This window comes from Calonectris borealis, chromosome 1, assembly GCF_964195595.1.
Source record: "Calonectris borealis chromosome 1, bCalBor7.hap1.2, whole genome shotgun sequence".
NCBI lineage: Eukaryota > Metazoa > Chordata > Aves > Procellariiformes > Procellariidae > Calonectris > Calonectris borealis.
Genome location: NC_134312.1, coordinates 142045395 through 142068531, shown reverse-complemented (window position 1 = coordinate 142068531; position 23137 = coordinate 142045395).

The following is a 23137-nucleotide window of genomic DNA, read 5'->3' as shown; positions in this document are numbered from 1 at the left end:
CTCCTGACAATTTAAATATAACTGTAACCCAGTTGTTATCTTGTACTTCTTCTCCCATTCCATAAATAGGGAAGGTCATAAAGATAGTGAAAATACATTACAGAATTTAAACCCTTGACATTTTCCTAAACTGGCAGACTAAGAGAATACGTGGATAACAGTATGCAGATGACACCAAGTTGGGTGGGAGTGTTGATCTGCTCGAGGGTAGGAAGGCTCTGCAGAGGGACCTGGACAGGCTGGATCGATGGGCCGAGGCCAACTGTATGAGGTTCAACAAGGCCAAGTGCCGGGTCCTGCACTTCGGCCACAACAACCCCAGGCAATGCTACAGGCTTGGGGAAGAGTGGCTGGAAAGCTGCCCAGAGGAAAAGGACCTGGGGGTGCTGATTGACAGCCGGCTGAACATGAGCCGGCAGTGTGCTCAGGTGGCCAAGAAGGCCAACGGCATCCTGGCCTGTATCAGAAATAGTGTGGCCAGCAGGAGTAAGGAGGTGATCGTGCCCCTGTACTTGGCACTGGTGAGGCCGCACCTTGAATCCTGTGTTCAGTTTTGGGCCCCTCACTACAAGAAGGACATGGAGGTGCTGGAGCGTGTCCAGAGGAGGGCAACAAAGCTGGTGAAGGGCCTGTAGCACAAGTCTTATGAGGAGCGGCTGAGGGAACTGGGACTGTTTAGCCTGGAGAAGAGGAGGCTGAGGGGAGACCTCATCGCGCTCTACAACTACCTGAAAGGAGGTTGTAGCGAGGTGGGTGTTGGTCTCTTCTCCCAAGTAACTAGCGATAGGACAAGAGGAAATGGCCTCAAGTTGCACCAAGGGAGGTTTAGATTGAACATTAGGAGAAATTTCTTTACTGAAAGAGTGGTCAGGCCTTGGAACAGGCTGCCCAGGGAAGTGGTGGAGTCACCATCCCTGGAGGTATTTAAAAGTCGTGTAGATGAGGCCCTTAGGGACATGGTGTAATGGGCATGGTGTGTTGGGTTGACGGTTGGACACGATGATCTTAGAGGTCTTTTCTAACCTGTATGATTCTATGATTCTATGATTCTATAACATGATATGACTTTCTTTGGAGGAAGGAATTTGGAGTAATAGTTAACCTCTCCATCAGTTATTTTTGTGAGTTTTTTCTTTCTCTGTTCATTTCAGATCATGTTACTAAAACATGTAGTTCATTTAGCATTTTTAAATTAAAACATAAAAATAAATATAACTTTTCTGTGATGGTTCTCTTTACATCCTAAGACCACAACTCTAAGGGTTAGTTTTATTGCTGTTTTAATAAAGGACACATCTTCCCCTTACCCAGGCTTTAAAATATTTTCAAAGCAGAGGTTAAATCTAAGCTTCTAAATCTTAAGTGAACTGGGATAGCTCCCAAAATTAATACTTTGAAAATTGGTCCTTTCTACCAATATGTTGCTTTACTTCTGAGGCAACTTTTTAACTGAGTTTCTTATATCTGAACATCTATAAACTTTGAGGAATTTTTTTAATGATAACTATAATCAACATCATGTATTCACGCATTCACACAATGACACTAAGTAAAGGGTTATAAATTACAGTCCCTACAGATCATACGCTACAGACCCATTTTTCTAAATTACGCAAGTTCAGCAAAAATAATTTCTCCAAGGTCTGATCTCGTCCATCACCACTGCTCTCAGGTTTACCTCTCAATAAGTACAGGCTGTTTCTGAACAGAGTTGTTGCTGTATGTTTATGAATCATGAAACATGTATGCAGAAAGCAGTTGCTTGCTATCCAGCTGTTTGCAAGACAGGGTCTGACCTGCAGAAGTTTCTGGGTTCTGATCACTTTTATTGTGGAGCTAGACAATTTGAAGACAAATATAAATGAGTTATAAAGCTATATATAGCGAAGAATTGTTGCTCTGCTCTAAGCCAAGTTCTTTATACCTCACTGAGAAGGTTAACACACTATCAAGACCTTCTTTTTAATGACATTTTAACTGCAGCTGTACTCTCTGAAGCAATTGCATGGCTGAATTATCTTTTGTGACCTGAGTTCTCAGCTATTCTGAACTGTGTTTGTTCTGCATATTTTCTTGGATTTTTGTCTCTTTTTTACTGAATATTTTTGTTGTGGTGACTGTTTTGGATGTGTTTGTCAATTTTATTTCTAAATTCATCAGGGGTGAAGGTATAGCAGATTTGTAACAAGAGCTACTCTGAAGCAAAAGAATGAATTTCCTCACTACTGCTCTGATGGTATTATTTGTCTACATGTCCTTGTTGTCCAAATCCAACTTTCTGAGGAAGTGGGAGAGAACAGGGATCACCTTAAACTGTAATATTAGTACCAATTAATTTGTTCCCAGAATACCTAAAACCAGATCTGCAATAAATTTCTTCATTTAGCCATATGAGTTTTTTTCATTATATGGAATGTTAGTCAGAGATGTAATTACTTCTAAATTATAACTTTGTGTTTTATTTTCTTTGAACTTGGTTCCCAGTTCCACAAATACTTACACAAAGGAAAAAGCTTAAGTACATTAACATACATCTTCCCTTATACGATTTAGTTTTCAGGGTTAGAACCATAAAGTACAATTTCACAAAGAACTATGATCTAAAAAACAAATATACAACACCCCCTAATTTTCACAGTTTCTTTAACATTTACTACCATCTGTATTATTTTCATATTCATTACAGAAAGAGAAGTTTATTCTGTAGACATACTAAAGTTTAGGACATTGTTGCAAATTTTATTTTGAAAGTATAGATTGGTGCAGATAAATGTCTTTGCATTTTAAAGATGGTTGGTTTTACACTCACTTAACTCAAAACTTTGATTTTGTTCTTAAAAATCCCTTTGGAATACAACCAGCAAAAGCAGTATCGATGATGTGATGGAATTTTAAGTGCTCAATAGAATTGCTTAGCGTAAATGTATTCTAAACTATTATTTGAAAACAGCTTAAAGTCTGTGTTTCATTGCCCACAGGGCATGGATAGAGCAAAATTCAATCAAATACCTGGGAAAATCTGTTCTTCAGAAGATCTGAGTGATAGAAGTTGCATTCACAGTAAACCCATCTTTGTCATAAATATCCAGGTTTGGATTCCAATTACAGTGACTTTGCAATCTCATTTGCAAAAGTTTTCCTTTGATTTCAGTCTTGTTGCTTTGCACATTGAACTGTGGGTAGAAGTTTCATATGACTGAAGATTATTAAATTGTCCTTGCTAATAATACACAGTTCTTGCCTAAGGCTTTGAAAATTTTTAAATGTTGGACTGTCGTGTCAAGATACCGTAATGTATTAGAACATTATGCTCATATGATTTTTTTTTTCTATTAAAAGGTTAACTTTCTCCTGTTCCCCCTGTAAATCATCGTTTCAAAACAATTGCTTTGAAAATCTGAAAAGTAAAAACAAAATGTCAATATATTTGTTAAGAAGTCCCTGAAATATTCATATTTTATTTTCCTGTAAAATCTGCATCACATGCATGCACACAGTAAATGATTGGGATCAAAGGTTTTATGGGTAGTTATTTGGGCTAACCTCAGTAGTTTGACTAAGCAGTATTACTTGTGAATAATATGGTTATTTAATATTTATTTCAATAAAATCCTCCATTTAATGAATATGACACGTGTAGGAAACTTAGAGAACAGAACTTAGATATGAATGTTGTAATTTCTTTGATATCTCAGTGTAAGGTATTTGCTTACTCAGATTAGTTTTCTGAGGTATTTGTCACTTTTCTGTCTGTGCAGCTGTTAGGACTTTCATGCCATTATATGAAATGTTGGTAGGTCTGTTAGGCAACTGCCTGCTGAAAATTTAGGCTGATACATTAAAAATTCAGTATGTTGTCAGTTAATAAGATATTCATCAAACAGCATATTAATAATACTTTGTTACTAATGCTTCAATGGCCAACAAACAGGACAAGAAATAAATCAAAAGATGATTGAAAAGTGACACTTGCTTTCGTGAAAATGTGTTTTTAATTTTTATTCAATTATTGTAAAAAAAATGAAGACGTTACAAAAATGTTCAATGCATTTCATTTTCTTGCACTGTTCTCTCAAATACTTCTATTTTCTTATAAGACCCAACAGAGGATAATCAGCCTGCTTCTTAAGTACATGTCCTAGTTTTGGCTGGGATAGGGTTAAATTTCTTCCTAGTGCTGTGTTTTGGATTTAGTATGAGGAGAATGTTGATAACACACTGATGTTTTCAGTTGTTGCTAAGTGCCCTCCTAGTCCAAGGACAGCTCCCATGCCTACTGACTGAGCTAGGTACACAAGATGGGAGGGAACATAATCAGGACAGCCAGACCAGCTGGCTAATGGGGTATTCCATACCATGTGACGTCATGCTCAGTATATGAATGGTAGGCGTGATCCAGGAAGTACCGATCGCTACTTGGTTATCGGTCAGCGCGGGTGGTGAGCAATTGCATTGTGCATCACTCATTTTGTATAGAAGATTTCAGGCGACGTCCAGGCGAGCATATTGTTACCTGGCTGCTCCGATGCTGGGATAATGGGGCCAGTAGCCTGGAATTAGAGGGGAAAGAAGCCAAACAGCTGGGATCCCTTGCCAGGGAAGGAGGCATTCACAAAGCAATTGGAAGAGGGACACAGGCCCTCAGCCTCTGGAGGCGACTGCTGTCAGGCGTGAAGGAAAGGTATCCCTTCAAGGAAGATGTTATATATCACCCAGGCAAATGGACCACTATGGAGAGAGGTATCCAGTACCTGAGAGAACTAAGTGTGCTGGAGGTAGTTTATAGTGACCTGGACGATGACCAAACACCCAAAGATCCAAATGAAGTCCAGTGCACCCGACCCATGTGGCAGAAATTACTATGGAGCGCAACAGCGTCGTATGCCAATGTGTTGGCAGTACTGTGCTGGAAAGAGGAAGAAGCACCAAGGTAGATGAGTTGGTTAGCAATCTTTGGGACAGAAACTGTCTCCTCCTCCCTTGTCTCAGCTGTGGAGAAACTGTCCCGGGAGGTCCAGCAACTCAAAGACGATAGATCCTATTCTCCACCTGTATGGACCAACATCTCAGCCATTAAGGGTCAGCATTCTTCTGCTCAAGAGAGACGATATAGAAAGTACACACCACGGGGCACCCTGTGGTTTTACCTGCGTGACCATGGAGAGGACATGAGGCAGTGGGATGGAAAACCTACCTTGACCCTAGAGACATGTGTACGTGAGTTGCAAGGAAAAAAAATCACACAAGGGGGTTCTCCCAGGAAAAATGCTGCTCCAGTTGTCAGGGAAAACCTGTCTCACGACGGTCCAGTTTCCAGTGAACAGTTCCCCAGACAGAGTAGAAGGGCTGATCTTACTTTGGATTGTAATGAAGAAATTCTTGACTCAAGTTTGCAAGAAGTGAGAAACAGATATTATGACCAGGACTAGAGGGGCCCTGCCTCCGGCCAGGTGGAGGAAAGGGACAACCGGGTTTACTGGACTGTGTGGATTCGATGGCCTGGCACATCAGACCCACAGGAGTATAAGGCTCTCGTAGACACCGGAGCACAGTGTACCCTGTTGCCATCAAACTATAAAGGGGAAAAACCCATCTGTATTTCTGGAGTGACAGGGGGATCCCAAGAGTTAACTGTGTTGGAGGCCGAAGTGAGCCTGACTGGGAATGAGTGGCAGAAGCACCCCATTGTGACTGGCCCAGAGGCTCCGTGCATCCTTGGCATAGACTACCTCAGGAGAGGGTATTTCAAGGACCCAAAAGGGTACCGGTGGGCTTTTGGTATAGCTGCCCTGGAGATGGAGGAAATTAAACAGCTGTCCACCTTGCCTGGTCTCTCGGAGGACTCTTCTGTTGTGGGGTTGCTGAAGGTTGAAGAACAGCAGGTACCAATCGAGATTCCCTCATCCCCATCCATGAGCTGATTCGTCGACTGGAGAGCCAAGGAGTGATCAGCAAGACTCGCTCACCCTTCAACAGTCCCATATGGCCAGTGCGAAAGTCTAATGGAGAGTGGAGACTAACAGTAGACTCCTGTGGCCTGAACGAAGTCATGCCGCCACTGAGTGCTGCCATGCCGGACATGCTAGAACTTCAATACAAACCGGAGTCAAAGGCAGCCAAGTGGTACGCCACAATTGACATTGCTAATGCGTTCTTCTCAATCCCTTTGGCAGCAGAGTGCAGGCCACAGTTTGCTTTCGCTTGGAGGGGCTTCCAGTACACCTGGAATCGACTGCCCCAGGGGTGGAAACACAGCCATGGACTGATCCACACCACATTGGAACAGGGTGAGGCTCCGGAACACCTGCAGTACATTGATGACATCATCGTGTGGGGCAGCACAGCAGAAGAAGTTTTTGAGAAAGAGGAGAGAATAATTCAAATCCTTCTGAAGGCTGGTTTTGCCATAAAACAAAGTAAGATCAAGGGACCTGCAGAGGAGATCCAGTTTTTAGGAATAAAATGGCAAGATGGACGTCGTCAGATCCCAATGGATGTGATCAACAAAATAACAGCCATATCCCCACCAACTAGTAAAAAGGAAACACAAGCTTTCTTAGGCATTGTGGGCTTTTGGAGAATGCATATTCCAGATTACAGCCTGATTGTAAGCCCCCTCTATCAAGTGACCCAGAAGAAGAACAATTTCAAATGGGGCCCTGAGCAACAACAAGCCTTTGAACAAATTAAACAGGAGATAGTTCATGCAGTAGCCCTTGGGCCAGTCCGGGCAGGACAAGATGTAAAGAATGTGCTCTACACCGCAGCCGGTAGAATGGTCCTACCTGGAGCCTCTGGCAGAAAGCACCAGGGGAGACTCGAGGTCGACCCTTAGGGTTCTGGAGTCGGGGATACAAAGGATACGCGGCCCACTACACTCCAACTGAGAAGGAGATATTGGCAGCATATGAAGGGGTTCGAGCTGCTTTGGAAGTGGTTGGTACTGAAGCACAGCTCCTCCTGGCACCCCAGCTGCCGTTGCTGGGCTGGATGTTCAAAGGGAGCGTCCCCTCTACACATCATACAACCGATGCTACGTGGAGTAAGTGGGTCGCACTGATCACACAACGGGCCCGAATAGGAAACCCCAGTTGCCCAGGAATCTTGGAAGTGACCACGAACTGGCCAGAAGGCAAAGATTTTGGCATATCCCCAGAGGAGGAGGTGACACGTGCTGAAGAGGCCCCACTGTATAATAAACTACCAGAAAATGAGAAGCAATATGCCCTGTTCACTGATGGGTCCTGTCGCCTTGTGGGAAAGCATCGGAGGTGGAAAGCTGCTGTATGGAGTTCTAGACGCCAAGTTGCAGAAACTGCTGAAGGAGAAGGTGAATCGAGTCAGTTTACAGAGGTGAAAGCCATCCAGCTGGCCTTGGACATTACTGAACGAGAAAAATGGCCAGTACTTTATCTCTATACTGACTCATGGATGGTGGCAAATGCCCTGTGGGGGTGGTTGCAGCAGTGGAAGCAGAACAACTGGCCGCGCAAAGGTAAACCCATCTGGGCCGCCATGTTGTGGCAAGATATTGCTGCCCGAGTAGAGAATCTGTTTGTAAAAGTACGTCACGTAGATGCTCACGTACCCAAGAGTCGGGCCACTGAAGAACATCAAGACAACCAGCAGGTGGACCAGGTTGCTAAGATTGAAGTGGCCCAGGTGGATTTGGACTGGCAACATAAAGGTGAATTATTTATAGCTCGGTGGGCCCATGATGCCTCAGGCCATCAAGGAAGAGATGCAACATATAGATGGGCTCGTGATCGAGGGGTGGACTTAACCATGGACGCTATTGCACAGGTTATCCATGAATGTGAAACATGCGCTGCAATCAAACAAGCCAAGCGAGTAAAGCCTCTTTGGTATGGGGGACGATGGTTGAAATACAAATATGGGGAGGCTTGGCAGATTGATTATATCACACTCCCACAAACCAGACACCGATAGCGCTATGTGCTCACCATGGTGGAAGCAACCACCGGCTGGCTGGAAACATACCCTGTGCCCCATGCCACTGCCCAGAACACCATCCTGGGCCTTGAAAAGCAAGTCCTATGGTGACATGGCACCCCAGAAAGAATTGAGTCAGACAACGGGACTCATTTCTGAAACACTTTCATAGACACCTGGGCCAAAGAGCATGGCATTGAGTGAGTATATCACATCCCCTACCATGCACCAGCCTCTGGGAAAATCGAACGATACAATGGACTGCTAAAGACTACGCTGAGAGCAATGGGTGGTGGGACATTCAAGCATTGGGATACACATTTAGCAAAAGCCACCTGGTTAGTCAACACTAGGGGATCTGTTAATCGAGCTGGCCCTGCCCAATCAAGACTCTTACGTACTGTAGATGGAGATAAAGTCCCTGTCGTGCACATAAGAAATATGCTGAGGAAGACAGTCTGGGTTACTCCTGCCTCTGGCAATGGAAAACCCATCCGTGGGACTGCTTTTGCTCAAGGACCAGGGTGCACTTGGTGGGTGATGCGAAAGGATGGGGAGGTCCGTTGTGTACCTCAAGGGGATTTGATTTTGGGTGAAAATAGCCAATGAACTGAATCTTATGATGTCAATTGTTATACGATATTGTATATCATTATTTCTATAGTTGCTATCAATGGTATAGCAGTGAAAATCACCCAGATTAATGAAGAATGAACTAACTCCGATGAAACCGAGCGAAGTGCAACAATGATAGAACTGGACGAGTGCAGCAGTACCGGAAAGAGAACTGGCTTCAGGATGCAACAGCCCAATACCACACACCATCTCTCCGGCCCTGAAAGACTGTTATGACAGATGGAGCCCAAAGTCATGGACTAACTGAACTCAGTGGACATTTTAAAGGGGTAGTCCATAGACTAAGGGAATGATATCTGTGTGTGCATATATATATATATGTATATATAAAAAGGAAGATAGTGGTGATTAATTGAAATGTATCGAAAAATGTGAGACCTAAGCATAACGTAAATGGTATGGAATAAGGGGTGGATACTGTCCTAGTTTCGGCTGGGATAGGGTTAAATTTCTTCCTAGTGCTGTGTTTTGGATTTAGTATGGGAATAATGTTGATAACACACTGATGTTTTCAGTTGTTGCTAAGTGCCCTCCTAGTCCAAGGACAGCTCCCATGCCTACTGACTGAGCTAGGTACACAAGATGGGAGGGAACATAATCAGGACAGCCAGACCAGCTGGCTAATGGGGTATTCCATACCGTGTGACGTCATGCTCACTACATGAATGGTAGGCGTGATCCAGGAAGTACCGATCGCTACTTGGTTATCGGTCAGCGCGGGTGGTGAGCAATTGCATTGTGCATCACTCATTTTGTATATTCTATCATCATTATTATTATTATTTTCCCTCTTCTGTTCTATTAAACTGTCTTTATCTCAACCCACGAGTTTTTCTCACTCTCACCCTTCCGATTCTCTCCCCGTCGCACTGGGGGGGCGGGGGGAGTGAGCGAGCGGCTGCGTGGTATTTGGCTGCCTGCCAGATTAAACCACGACAGTACAGTTTCCATATACTGAAACAAATTAAACAAGTACAAAGTATTAAGATAAGTACAGAAGTTCAGAAGTGCCTATGAAGATTCATGTAGGACTGTTTCCTAGTCAGCTACCCCACCTAGCTGCCTGTCATTATAATTTGTGCCATGTTTCATATTCAGATTATAAGATTTCTGGGAGAAAAAGTATTTTCAGAATTGTATGTATATGATATAAAGCAAAACAGTGTGTGGGCATGATGAAAAACTAGAATTGATTAAATATTTCCACAGATGGTTATTTTTTTTTAAAATTTTATTTCTCCACATAATATAAAATGACACAAGTGAATCAAACAATGAACAAAACTGTTAATTGAAATAGGTAAATTTTTCTATTACATTCAAGAATACTGTTGTTTTGGAACCAAACGGGCATCTGTATTTAGAGTCTTATTATACTACTTCATCTATATTGTGTACATTCATACTAAAGTATGGATTTATTTTAACAATTTACTGCCAGGCAATTTACTGAGCTTCACTAAGGCCCACAAACAGTGATGTTTATAGTCTTATCACTGTCAGAATGTATGAAGGAGCAGAAAATCCCTTCCTTGTGGTGCAAATTATAGGACAAAAATATAGGACAAAATGCGATGGTACAATTTTAACTCATCCTTGTTACAGATGTAAAATTGTACGTTATGTAGTCCTTGTCAGTATGCTGCTTTTTGTTTCAGCTGCTGTCTTTCTAGATACAGAAGTTTATCTTTATCTCTCTTCCTTTCCTTTTTTTTTTTTTTGTACAATCAGTTACTTTTCAGAGCACAAAAATCATCGAAAAATAATGAGATGGTACCTTAAAGGATGACATTTTGATGTTTTGTGAGGAGGACAGATTGTTCATTAGGTTCATATTCAATACTTTTCTTCCTTTTCTTTCAAAGTGTACCCATGCTGCTCATAGCAATCAGTGCTGCAATGAACTTTAGTCTCCTGGCCCCAAGTTGAGACAGGCTCTGCATAGAAAGATGTGTACTTTCTTTTTTATCTCTTGTTTTAGATCTACTAAATTATTTAATTTATTTGAAAGAATAGTTGATGCTTATTTGTCCTGGTTTTGGCTGGGATGTGGTTGATTTTCTTCCTATTAACTGGTATAGTGCTGTGTTTTTGATGTAGTATGAGAATAATGTTGATAACACACTGATGTTTTAGTTGTTGGCAAGTAATGTTTACGCTAGTCAAGGACTTTTCATCTTCCCATGCCCTGCCAGGTGCGCAGGGGGCTGGGAGGAAGCATGGCCAGGACGGCTGGCCCAGCTGGCCAATGGGCTATTCCATACCATATGACGTCATGCTCAGCATATAAGGCTGGGTGAAGAAGAAGGAGGGGGGGCGTTCGGAGTGATGGCGTTTGTCTTCCCAAGTAACCGTTAGGTGTGATGGAGCCCTGCTTTCCTGGCGATGGCTGAACACCTGCCTGCCGATGGGAAGTAGTGAATGAATTCCTTGTTTTGCTTTGCTTGCATGTGCAGCTTTTCTTTACCTATTTAACTGTCTTATCTCAATCCATGAGTTTTCTCACTTTTACTCTTCTGATTCTCTCCCCCATCCCATTGTGGGGGGAGTGAGCAAGAGGCTGCGTGGTGCTCAATGGCTGGCTGGGGTTAAACCACAACAATGTGATAATAGCATTAGTTGCAGTTTTAGATTATGAATAAATAAATTCTTACCAAATAAATATTATTCCATAAAAGGAGGATATTGGGCAGAAAGCAAAAGATATTCATAGTCATTCTGAATCTAATTTTCAAGTACATTTTTATATCTTTGGTCAGAACCAAATGCCTTTGCAATTAGTGAGAAGTTGATTATCTTCACTGAATTCTGGGTCCAGTCCTAGTGAAGTTTTTGTTAATGAGATACATATTTGACTATTTTTCCTTCAGCAGTTTGATGATTATCATTGCTTAAATTAATTGTTCTTACTGAATATATGAGCTAGTCGTCATCTGGTGCTTATACAGTTGTCCCCTCATGACTATAACCTTTTCCAGAGGAGACACTGTAAACGCCATATCCAGTCACTCTTGGTTCCTAACACCTCCCAGATTTCTCTGATCCACTGCAGCCTGCAAGCAACACAGAAATTGGAATTCTGGATAGACAAAATGAAACCCAGCTTCAGATTATTGACAGGAAGAAAAGAGCCCTTCACTGTGAAATTTCCTAAGTTAGATTTTTAGGATAGTAGTAGTGCTATTATAATAATGACTGTGTCACAGAAGATATTACTCTCTGAAGATTTAATTTCATTTTCTGAATGAAGTTTATGAAGTGTTTGCAGATTTGACTGTTTAAAATGAGATGTTTTGAACACTTGAAAATTAATGTTTAAAATTCAGTTTCTTTAAGCTTAAACAGAAAAGAAGAAATTTCACATTTCCTGTAGGCAGTTAGCCAGCAGATCTGCTCAGTTCATCTGTCTTTAACAGTCCTTGTTCAACTCTACTACTAGTAAGATATTTAAGGAAAAAAAGAACAAAATCTTCCTCCCTCCTCTATCTGCCCACCAGAAGAAAACCCTAACAATCATGGAAAGTTTATTCAGTGGCAAGTTTGCTGCAGTGGTCTAGACATTCCCTAAACAATCAAAAGTTTCCACTGTTCTATCACCTTAGAAAGATTCTGAGCAACCAATGTTATCACTGAAAAATTTACAAAGTCCTAAGGATTTGAGAGAAAGAGAAAAACCTCCATAGTGGTAATGTCAAATACCTGCTCTCAGAGTTGCAGGGCAGTAAGATGCACTGTATTGAATTAGTTCTTTAATGCATCTGTGTACTCCTCTGTATTAAGGTCACCTTTACCAGAGTCTTGCTGCTGGTTACAATAACTTGGGAGTAAGGAACAGCAGAACAGGAAAGCTGGATGCCTGTTGTTTGGGGTAGGAAATTGATCTCACTGAATATGCATACTTACATCAGAGCTGCATACACTAGGATTGTTTTCTGGATAATGAAGAAAAGAAAGTACTTCGAAAGCTCCATTTACCCTACCCTGAAATAGATGTCTAAAATAGGTCAGATTAATACCTGGTATGTGCCTGTTGAGCGTAAATGCAAAGGGAGTAGCTCTGATGTAGGCTTCTGTATTTAGACACTGAGGATGTTCTTCAAACAAACAAAAATGACCATGAAACAGCTTAAGCTGAGATATCAGTATACTTTTACTCTCATCTTGCTAACATGAGTTCTGCTTTACTGTAGCCTAATTTGATTCCTAAACATACTTTTTTCCAGCAAGTATGATCTTGATATTTTGAGCGAGCTTTCCCTGGAAATCTCAGCTTTGATTTCAGTTATGTTATGCCTGTTTGGATTCTATTTACAAATTATTTTATGTTTGCTGGTTCTCCATTCCCCAGTCACTGTTTCTCCTTTGTAAGAGAGTGAATTGCAGTTGCACTAAATGGTACTAGCTGTCTATTTCCCTTTTCTTTCTTTCCCTGGGTGTGTACTGCGAACAAATGTAACACATTCTGCCAGTGGCATTGAGGGGGACAGGAGCTGAATGAGATCCTGTGAAGTATTCTCTTTGGAACAGATTGCAGCTCTGAAGTCAATATATTTTATGAAGCAATAATACTGAAAAGTATTCCCTCCACAACTAAGCTCAGGCTTCTTTTAAGTCTGAAAAAGTGGCTTTTTTCCCCATTTGAAATGTTGTATTCCTGCAGTCTTCTGCATGAAAACATTCTCTTGAGAACAGGACATGTACAGGCTAACAAGGATCTATGAAGCAAAATGAGATTTTCACTGCAAAACAAAAGTTCATTTTAATTTCTTGCAGTAATAGAGTGAAAAGAACATCAGCCATTTGTCACCATTGCAGTTTCCAAAAAACAGTTTACAAGAAATTCACAAAAGGTTAATTAGCTAGAGTGGGAGTGATTTTGACACTTCCCTGATATAAATCAACAACGCTTTATGAATGTGTGCGATTCATCCTTGATCTAGAAATCTTAACCAGTGATGGGCCAGGTTTTTACCAGTTTTAAGTCATAAAATGTTCATGATTTTCAAACTATAACATTTCACAATTAGCATACATGTTAGTTTTGACAGTCATTTGTGTCTAAACACCAAAGAAAGGTCTTTCCACCCACCTAAAATAGTCAAGACCCAGCAATTAGAGAGATCTTTTACTAGCTATGAAAGGTCCAAACCCACTGAATATGCTTTTATTCAATTATAGGAAAAAGAAGGACTGAGAGTAGGCATAATGGTCTGATCTGAATTATTAAACTATTTCTTTGAATTTCAGCTTCTAGCTAACCACTTTCAACATACTGGGTAATGGGGGGGTGGGGGTTATGGGTTTTTTTGTGTTTTTGGGGGAGGGATGGGTGTTTTTTTACCACTTTGAAAGTTCTTCTTCATGCAAGACAGGCAATGGTACAACAGATGTAATCTGTTTTGTAGGACAGGACAGCTTTTCTCCTTCTATGTACTCCTACCTCTCTTTATGAACTCCAAGCCTACAAGAGGGCAAATATGACTATGGTTTCATTATAATTTCAAAATGCCCCTAATTTTTCCAACTACAGTAGAACGTCTTTAAAGCACAGACTATCTGTTAGTTATTTTTATAAAAATGCAGAAAAGATCTTGAGCCTTGATTGATGGCTTTTGAAGATTCAAATAATAAAAATTAATCCAACACAAATCATTCTGAATTTTGATTATCTTAATAGAGTTATAATAATATGTGTGATAACTTAGAGTGGTTTTGCATAATAGAGATTAGTACATTTAAAGAACACAGAAACTGAAATTATATTGATCTAACATGAAAATGAGATTAATATAAATAGACATGAATTATATAAATATATCTAAAATACTTCTATGCTCTTAAGACTATAAAAAAGCAATTTGTTCCATCAACAGCAGAGCAAACAGAAGCAGATGACTTATGTTTTTACCTGGTTTGTTACGTGTCACGCTTCCCTCATAACAAGGGTAACACTAATTCTCCCTTCTGCTCTCTGTTGTCACCAGTGAGTCTTTCCACCAAAGAAAAGACAACAGATGATGCAACTTGGCCAGAGTTGTGAGCATTTTGCTGGCCAGGAAAAGAAGCTGTCCTTTAGACACTGCCAGGAAAAAAAAAAAAAACAAAACCAAACACAGACGTACAAATTGCATTCCCTTTGTTTTTTTCTTCAGTGAAGCCACTAATCTGGCCCTCTCCCCCAGGCTGCCACAAATTTTCATTAAGATTATAGGGACTTAATTGCCTTTCAAACATCATTACATCTTATAAATCCATTTTGATTTGCCTACAGTCTATCACTAGCTACAAAGGGGGATCTACAGACAAAATGGATAGACACACAGTGGTATTGGATATGCTCACTCTTCCTACAAACCTTGCTAAAACTTCATTTTAATTTTAAAATTAATACATAAACATCTATAAATGAAGTTTGTGATAAAACTGTCTTTTTAACTTAGAGAGTGTCATTAGTCTGTCAGGAAATAATTATTTATTATGCAGATCAGTTCCCACTGAAGTCAGACCATTTGACAATTTTGTCAGTGATGCAACAGAGCCCTTGGCAAAACTTCTTAAAACTTATGTCAGGCAGATTTCCAAGCCTGTGTGGGTTTTGGCCTGCTCCCTCACTTTGCTTTTTTGGCATGAGAAGCTTGCAGGACTGCTCTCAGGTCCCCACACCAGACTGTGTCATTTCTGAAGCAGCACTTTTGTACAACAGCCATGAAATTCTGTTTCCATTGCCTTTCTTGGATTTGTTCTTTTTTTTTTTTTTCCTTTTTTTTTTTCTTTCAAATTGCAAAGTATCAGTATTCACTATACAAATTGTTATTATACCTTCCCTGAAACATCTCCTGTTCCATATTAATTCAGAGATTGACCTTGGATCTGGTCCATTTCCATGTTCCAATTTTTTTCTTGATGAACCAACAGGACTGAATAGATCATTCTCATAGGAAAAAAAACAGCTAAAAAAAAAGTGCTCGTATAACAATTGGTCTTTGACATGGGAGGAATGCCAAAAGACAGAGATTACACTGATACATCCCAGAAGATTACTCTAGAGAAAAGAACCTTATTAATGTAACAACAGAAGAGGTCATATTCATTCTGGCAGACCAAATTCAGTGATTGAGACCAACTTGTACTGCTTTTTAGCCTAAAAATAGTATGGTTTTCTTAAAAGACTAGCTTAGTGTTTGCATTCTCATTTAGCAGAAAGTCAAAACAGACATTTGAACTTCTGGGCAAGCAATGGCACACACACTCACATAAATATATGTCTATTATAAGAATGAATATATGTAAGAATTGTTGAAATCACACAGTGTAGTTTCAACAAACTGAGTCTTTTATGGATCACTAGCAAAATTCAACGTGAAAGTGCTGAAAGTGCTTGTCTGAATTATCTGGAAAAATCTGAGCACTCACAATCATCTTTCTATTGCTTTGAGAGGACCATGTTCCTAACAGCATTGATACCAATGTACAATCACGACCACCACCTCCCCCCCAAAAAATGAGTAGCAGTTCTAAAATAAAATAGAAATAAAAAAGACAAGTCCTTCATGCCAAGCACTCATTTCTAGATCCAAAAGCTATAGCATTAGCTTGGCTAATGTCTACACTAACCTCATAACAGAGTTGCCTTAGAGTTAGCACAAGTAGTTCAAAGAAGAAGCAAGAAGAGAGCTAATGCTAAAGCAGCATGGATGATCACTGCAATGCTTGAGATTGTTCATTCTCCAACCCTCTATTTACCTCATAAGGACTCAGGCAAGGAAAAAGTGGAACAATCTCTTCTGACTAAAAATAGTAGAAAAGTGGAACTAAATACAAGCTACTGAGTACTGAGAAACCAGGCAAGTATGCTGACAAAAATCTTCTTCTGTGTCTATGACAATCACAGCATGGCTGGAGTCATCATGGGAACATAGGTTTGCACAACACACCATCTTGGCATTATTAGGCTAGTTCTTTTTCCTCAGCATAACTTTGGGGGAAACCCTAACAGAGTATGATTAGAACTGAATGTGAAGTGATTTCTTTTTTCACATCCTACATCTCTGTGATTTCAAAATTATTTATCTTGAGGCAGAAACCGTAAAAGAAGTATACATAAACGCTGAAGATAATTTTGGCTCTAACAAATGGAAATACTTCCGTTAGACAGCACTGAAATAATTTTCTTTCATTTTGACCTTTTTACTTAATATTTCTTTCCTGACCATCATGTAATGTAATTTATTTTATGCCAATAAAGCATAATAACATTTCACCAATTTTACATCAGGCCGTGTAAAAAGACTCATTTTCATCCCTCACCCCATCCTACTCCCTGCCTGTCTGCTTTTTTTTTTAATAAAGCCAAACTCAAAATATATTTGCTAGACTGGAATATCTGTATTAGTGTCCTGGTTTCAGCTGGGATAGAGTTAATTTTCTTTCTAGTAGCTGGTATAGTGCTGTGGTTTGGATTTAGTACGAGAATAATGTTGATAACACATTGATGTTTTAGTTTTTGCTAAGTAATGTGTATATAGTCAAGGACTTTTCAGCTTCCCATGCTCTGCCAGGTGCCCAAGAAGCTGGGAGGGAGCATAGCCAGGACAGCTAACCCAACTGGCCAACGGGATATTCCATACCATATGACATCATGGTCCGTAGATAAACTAGAGGGAGTTGTCCGGGAAGCAGTGATAGCTGCTTGGCATCAGTCGGCGGGTGATGAGCAATTGCATTGTGCATCACTTGTTTTGTACATTCTTTCATCTTTTTTTTTTTTTCTTTTCCTCTTCCTTTTCTGTCCTACTAAACTGTCTTTATCTCAGCCCATGGGTTTCACTTTTTTTTTTTTCCAATTCTCTCCCCCATCCCACCGGGGCTGGGGGGAGGGTAAGTGAGTGACTGTGTGGTACTCAATGTCAGCTGGGGTTAAACCACGACAATTAGTCAAATTATACAACCCAATTATAATTATGGCAATATTTACTAGTTGAATTATACCTCTAATTCTCATAATTATTATTCAATCTGCACTATACTGAATGTACAGAAGAAATATGGCATGTTTGATTAATTATATGTGCTTCAGAATATGGTTTTCCTGATAGAACTCTGAGCAATAATTAAATAGGAACAGGCTGACCAACACTGCCTGAAAAAGTTTGTAAATGTGCAGTGTAGAGATTTATGATTCACACACACATTGCAGATCACTGAAATAAGATATACGATTATCCAAAATGTCATACTGTCAGCACTTGACATGTCAAGCCAGAAGAATACGAAACTATGAAAACTGTAATGCACTTTAGAGGCTAAATTATGGTTCATAAAACTGTGTAAAAAATCCATAAAGATAATCACTTTCAACCTCTAAGCACCGTTAAAGGAGATATGTTCCATCCTAATGCTAGGAAAAGTGTTCTGCCTTACCTCTTGTTACATTCACAAGCTTGAATTGGGCAAATCTGAGTAGTTCCAGTGAGCATCTAAGAAGACAAAATCCATGGATGTCATTGATACTCAGACGAATAACTGCTCATTGATACAAATAGGGATAAATAACTTGTACGTTAACAAAACAAACAAACAAATCCATTCACTTGTAACTTCTTATAAGATCTTATTTATGGTGGGAGCTACAAAAAAATGATTCTTTTTCCGCCTGTTTTCTTCTCTTTTTCTAAAAGATTTAACTGATCACACATCTTCATAATTTCTTCTGATTTTTCTTTTTCAGTGATGAGCACTTTCTTTGCCTTTGGACACATAGAATATTTTGACCTGTTCCGTCTATTCACAAGATAGGAACTTAGTATTTGTGAAGGTGTGTGCAAGAGGTGAGGCCGCTTCAGCTCCCTGCCCCAGTTCCAACCAATATTGAAGCTGAAGATGTATTCCCAATAGGCACATACACACAGCATACGTATACACCACATATGTACATGACCGGCCACACAAATAACACAAACAAAAACAGACAACACTCACATGAACACAGACAGGAACCTTAAGCTCCTCCTCTCTCTGGCTAATGAGGATGGAGATCCACCCATGGGAACATGGATATACACTTGTACAGTGTAGCTCCTTCCAGCACTCTTGCACACCCAAAGCTGTCCAGGACTCTCCTGGTCCCCGGTAGCCAGCTCCCCATCCAGCCAGGGAGATGTCATGACCCTTGGAGACATGCCTAACTCCTAGGTCACCTCACTAACTAGTGCAGCTTCAACTTCGCTAGCGATCATACCCTCACTCACTCCAGCCATTGGCACCACAGACACACAGACCCTCCTCCTCATGGTCTGACTCCGGTTGCTGGCACTTAGATCCCCATATACACACACACACACAGAATAGATGTCCCTCAACCAGGAAAAGAGTTATAAAGGAATATAATAAGAAGATAGGACAGAGTGTGCTATCAGGTACAGAGCATGGCCAAACAAGCATATCAACCAGGCAACTATTTTTTTGTGACCAGCCCCTTTTATCCCTTTACTCCTCTATTTTCCCATACTTGTCCCTTCCCAAATCACTGAAATCCAACTTTTTTCCCACTTTTGGTTCCTCCTCTAAACATCCTCTAAACATCTTTACTGAAAGAGTGATCAGGCCTTGGAACAGGCTGCCCAGGGAAGTGGTGGAGTCACCATCCCTGGAAGTATTTAAAAGACGTGTAGATGAGGCACTTAGGGACATGGTTTAGTGGACATGGTGTGTTGGGTTGACGGTTGGACACGATGATCTTAGAGGTCTTTTCCAACCTGTATGATTCTATGATTCTATGATCCCATAACAAAACTTATGCAATCCCAAAATCTTCCCTTGCATCCTCCCACACCCCTAGGCAGCAACCCCCCTCAGTCCAAAAGGTGACTCTAGTATTCACTCGTCTTGATAGGTTTCAGGCATGGACACTGGGGCTGAGGTGTCCTAGGAGAGCCCTGGAAGGGTCTGGATACGGGGTCCCTTCTGAGTTCCTGTTTGCCTTTGGGAATCTGGACTCCCGTCTGCCTTTGGGCCTCTTTACTCCTCTGGCCTTGTGGAGAAGCACCTTTAATGGGCTGATGTACCTGAGAGCAGCTGAGACAGAGTACTATTTGGGATCTCCCACCTGCTACTTTCTGTGCTACTTTATGGGCACACAGATGAGCTTTTATCACATAATCTAATAGTAAAATATTTTCCACAAACAGAGCTGAGCTGCAGTAATAGCTTTAAAGCACTGGCAACAAATTTCTCCTTATTTCACCTGGCAGTAGAACATGACAGCTGAAAAAAAGTCACTGTTGCCATTTTCAGTACTGGACCATTTCCTTGATTTTGACCTATCACTCCTAAAAAGACACATTGTCTATAAGTAGACAATGCTTTGAAAATATGTAAACATTTACATGTAAGCCCACATATGCTTGCATATGTACACACATATACGTTCACTGATACATGTGTATCAGTATGATCAGGCCCCAGAAGAACTGTATCTGCTTTCACCAGTCAGTGTCACTTTTACATCTTTCACTCATTTCAAAGCTGTTTGGCTTAGTATTTGAGTTTTGCCAGAGAGCTGGAGTAGTGGGGACTTGCTCTTTAGCATGTGATGATTATGACATCATGTATGAGATCCAGGTGACAGAGTGTAGACTTCTATATTCTATATATCTGTGTTCAAGATAGTTGCACTAGTTATCTTTGTAATTAATAATCAAATAGTGACAAATATGCATTCGTGGAATTCAGTGCGTCTCTTCCTAAAGTAGACAATTGAAATGAGTCTGTAATGAGTCTCATTCAATGCCAATATGCATCAGATGGGGGGAAATTATGGCTTTCTAAAAGTTTTCATTTTCCTTTTTTTCCCCAACAAACTAAAAAACACAAATCAATTATTTTCCTCATTTTAATATATACTTTTAAATTTATATAACACCTTTTTAAAATGTTGTATCTGATTTCCATACTTGTCCTTAATATCTTACGACATTTTCAGTATAATTTCCATGATCTGTATAATCTTCACTGGTCCCTTCTTCAATGAGTCTTCACTATTAACATTTTGATTTTCCCAGTCAGCACTGCAATATACATTTAAATATTTTCAGCTTCAATACCTCTGTTATTCTGGTGCTGACTGTAATATTGATAGACAAGCCTTAATCAAAGGCAAATGTTGCACCCATCTTCAAGGGTGAAAAGGACATCTGGAGAATTGCAGCCTAGTCAGCTTCACTCAGGTCCATGGCAAAAACATGGAGCAAGTAATCTTGAATGGTATTTTGGAATACATCAGAAGAAGGTGACTAGGAACAACTAGCATAGACTTACTGAGGGTAAATCATGCTTGACCAAACCAATAGTGTTCTATGATGAAATAAGATCTGTGGATCTTTGTCCTGGTTTCAGCTGGGATAGAGCTAAATTTCTTCCTAGTGCTGTGTTTTGGATTTAGTATGAGAAGAATGTTGATAACACACTGATGTTCTCAACATGTGCTAAGTACCCTGCTAATCAAGGACATTCAGCTTAAAAAACAAACAAAAAAACCAAAACAAAACAAGCATTGGGAGGGAGCACAGCCAGGACAGCTAGCCCAGCTGGCCAACGGGGTATTCCATACCATGTGACGTCATGCTCACTACATGAATGGTAGGCGTGATGCAGGAAGTACCGATCGCTACTTGGTTATCGGTCAGCGCGGGTGGTGAGCAATTGCATTGTGCATCACTCATTTTGTATATTCTATCATTATTATTATTATTTTTCCTCTTCTGTTCTATTAAACTGTCTTTATCTCAACCCACGAGTTTTCCTCATTCTTACCCTTCCGATTCTCTCCCTGTCTCACTGTGGGGAGGAGAGTGAGCAAGCGGCTGCGTGGTATTTGGCTGCCTGCCAGGTTAAACCACGATAATCTTTAGCAAGACTTTTGAGACTGTTTCCTAACATATTTTTTATCTGTTTGGCCAAGATGGATAGACTACCAGATGGATGAGATACTGACTGGCTTGGTGGGCTGAAAGTGTTCCTGTTAAAGGTTAGTATTCAGCCTGGAAACCAGTTACAAACAGAGTTCTTCACATGTCTATCCAGGGACATTTTCTTGTTAATATTTTTGGTAATGATCTGGAGAAGGAGGCAAAATATACTTTTATCAAATCCATGGACAGCACCACACTGTGGAGTGCAGTAAAAATGTTCAAGGCAGGGCCACCATGCAGAGGGATATAGGCAGGCTGGAGGAAATGGGCTGTCAAGAACTGTATGAATTCAACAACGGCAATTGCAAAGCCCTGCACTGGGCCCAGTAGACCAGCTAGAGACAGACTGGTTAGGGAGTTGCTCTGCTGCAAAATATCTGGGGTTCCTTGTGGACAGCAGGCTAAACATGAGGTAGCAGTGTGCCTTGGCAGGGAAGAAGGCTTACAGTATACCAAGCTGTACCAACAACAGCCAAGCCAGTAGGTTGAAGGAAGCGATTGTAAATACTGTGTCCATTTTTGGCCCCGTCAACAGAAGTAAGATTTTAACAAACCAGAGCAAGCTCAGTGGAGGGCCCCTAAGGTGGTCAGGCCTGGACCATTTGCCCTGTGAGGAGAGGCTGGTGGAGCCGGAGTGGTTCAGCCTGGAGAACGGGTGGCTTCAGGGCTGCAGGCTCCCCAGTGCGTATGAGTACTGTCAGGGTGCCGCAAGGACTGCCTGCTTCCTGAAGGATGGAGAGCTGAAAGCCAAGTGTGATAATCCAGCTGTCAGGGCAGGGTCCTTGCCATCCAAGGCTCCATCTCTACAGAGTAGCTCAGGCAGGAACTGATGGTCCCAGGGGGCTAAAATGGGATCCTGGACTGTGGACAGGGTGGGGGGAACCCCCGGGGGAGGGTTGGGCAGGGAGGGACAGTCAGGGTTGGTGCTCTTGGGGTCCTGAAAGGCAGGCTAAAAGAAGACGGAGCCAGACTTTTCTTTGAGTTCCACAGTAGTAAAGTGAGAGACAGTGGTCATAAATTGAAACAGGGATGTTTCAGCTGGATGTAAGAGAAAAACTTTTATGGTGAAGGTAATTAAGCACAGTAAGGTTTCCCAGAGAGGTTCGTGCAGTCCCCATTCATAGAGGTTTTCAAGACCCACCCATAAAAGGCCTGAGTAACCTGGCCCTTGTTTGGTACTGACCCTGCTTTGAGCAGAAGGTTGGACCAGAAACCTCCAGAAGTCCTTTCCCCTCTGAATTATCTTATGATCCTGTAAAAAGGCAAGAAAAGTTGACAGAATGCTTAGCCCTGTCATTTAAAAATGTGATATTGAGGTATTTCTGAAATATAAACAGTTGTCTTTTTTAAATAAGTAGAACACACAGGTTCTCATAAAATGCACAGTATAATAAAAAAATCCTTTAGTTTTAAAGGAAAAAAAAGTTTTTGAAGAACATGCAAACAGAATTTTGTAAATTAACCATTTTATCCTCTCCCATTTTGATGCTTGTGTTAACATTTCTCAGGGAGCTTATCACTGACTATTAATATTGTTGGAAAAGAAGACTGTAAGAAAATCAATAATTAAAAGTTTAGAA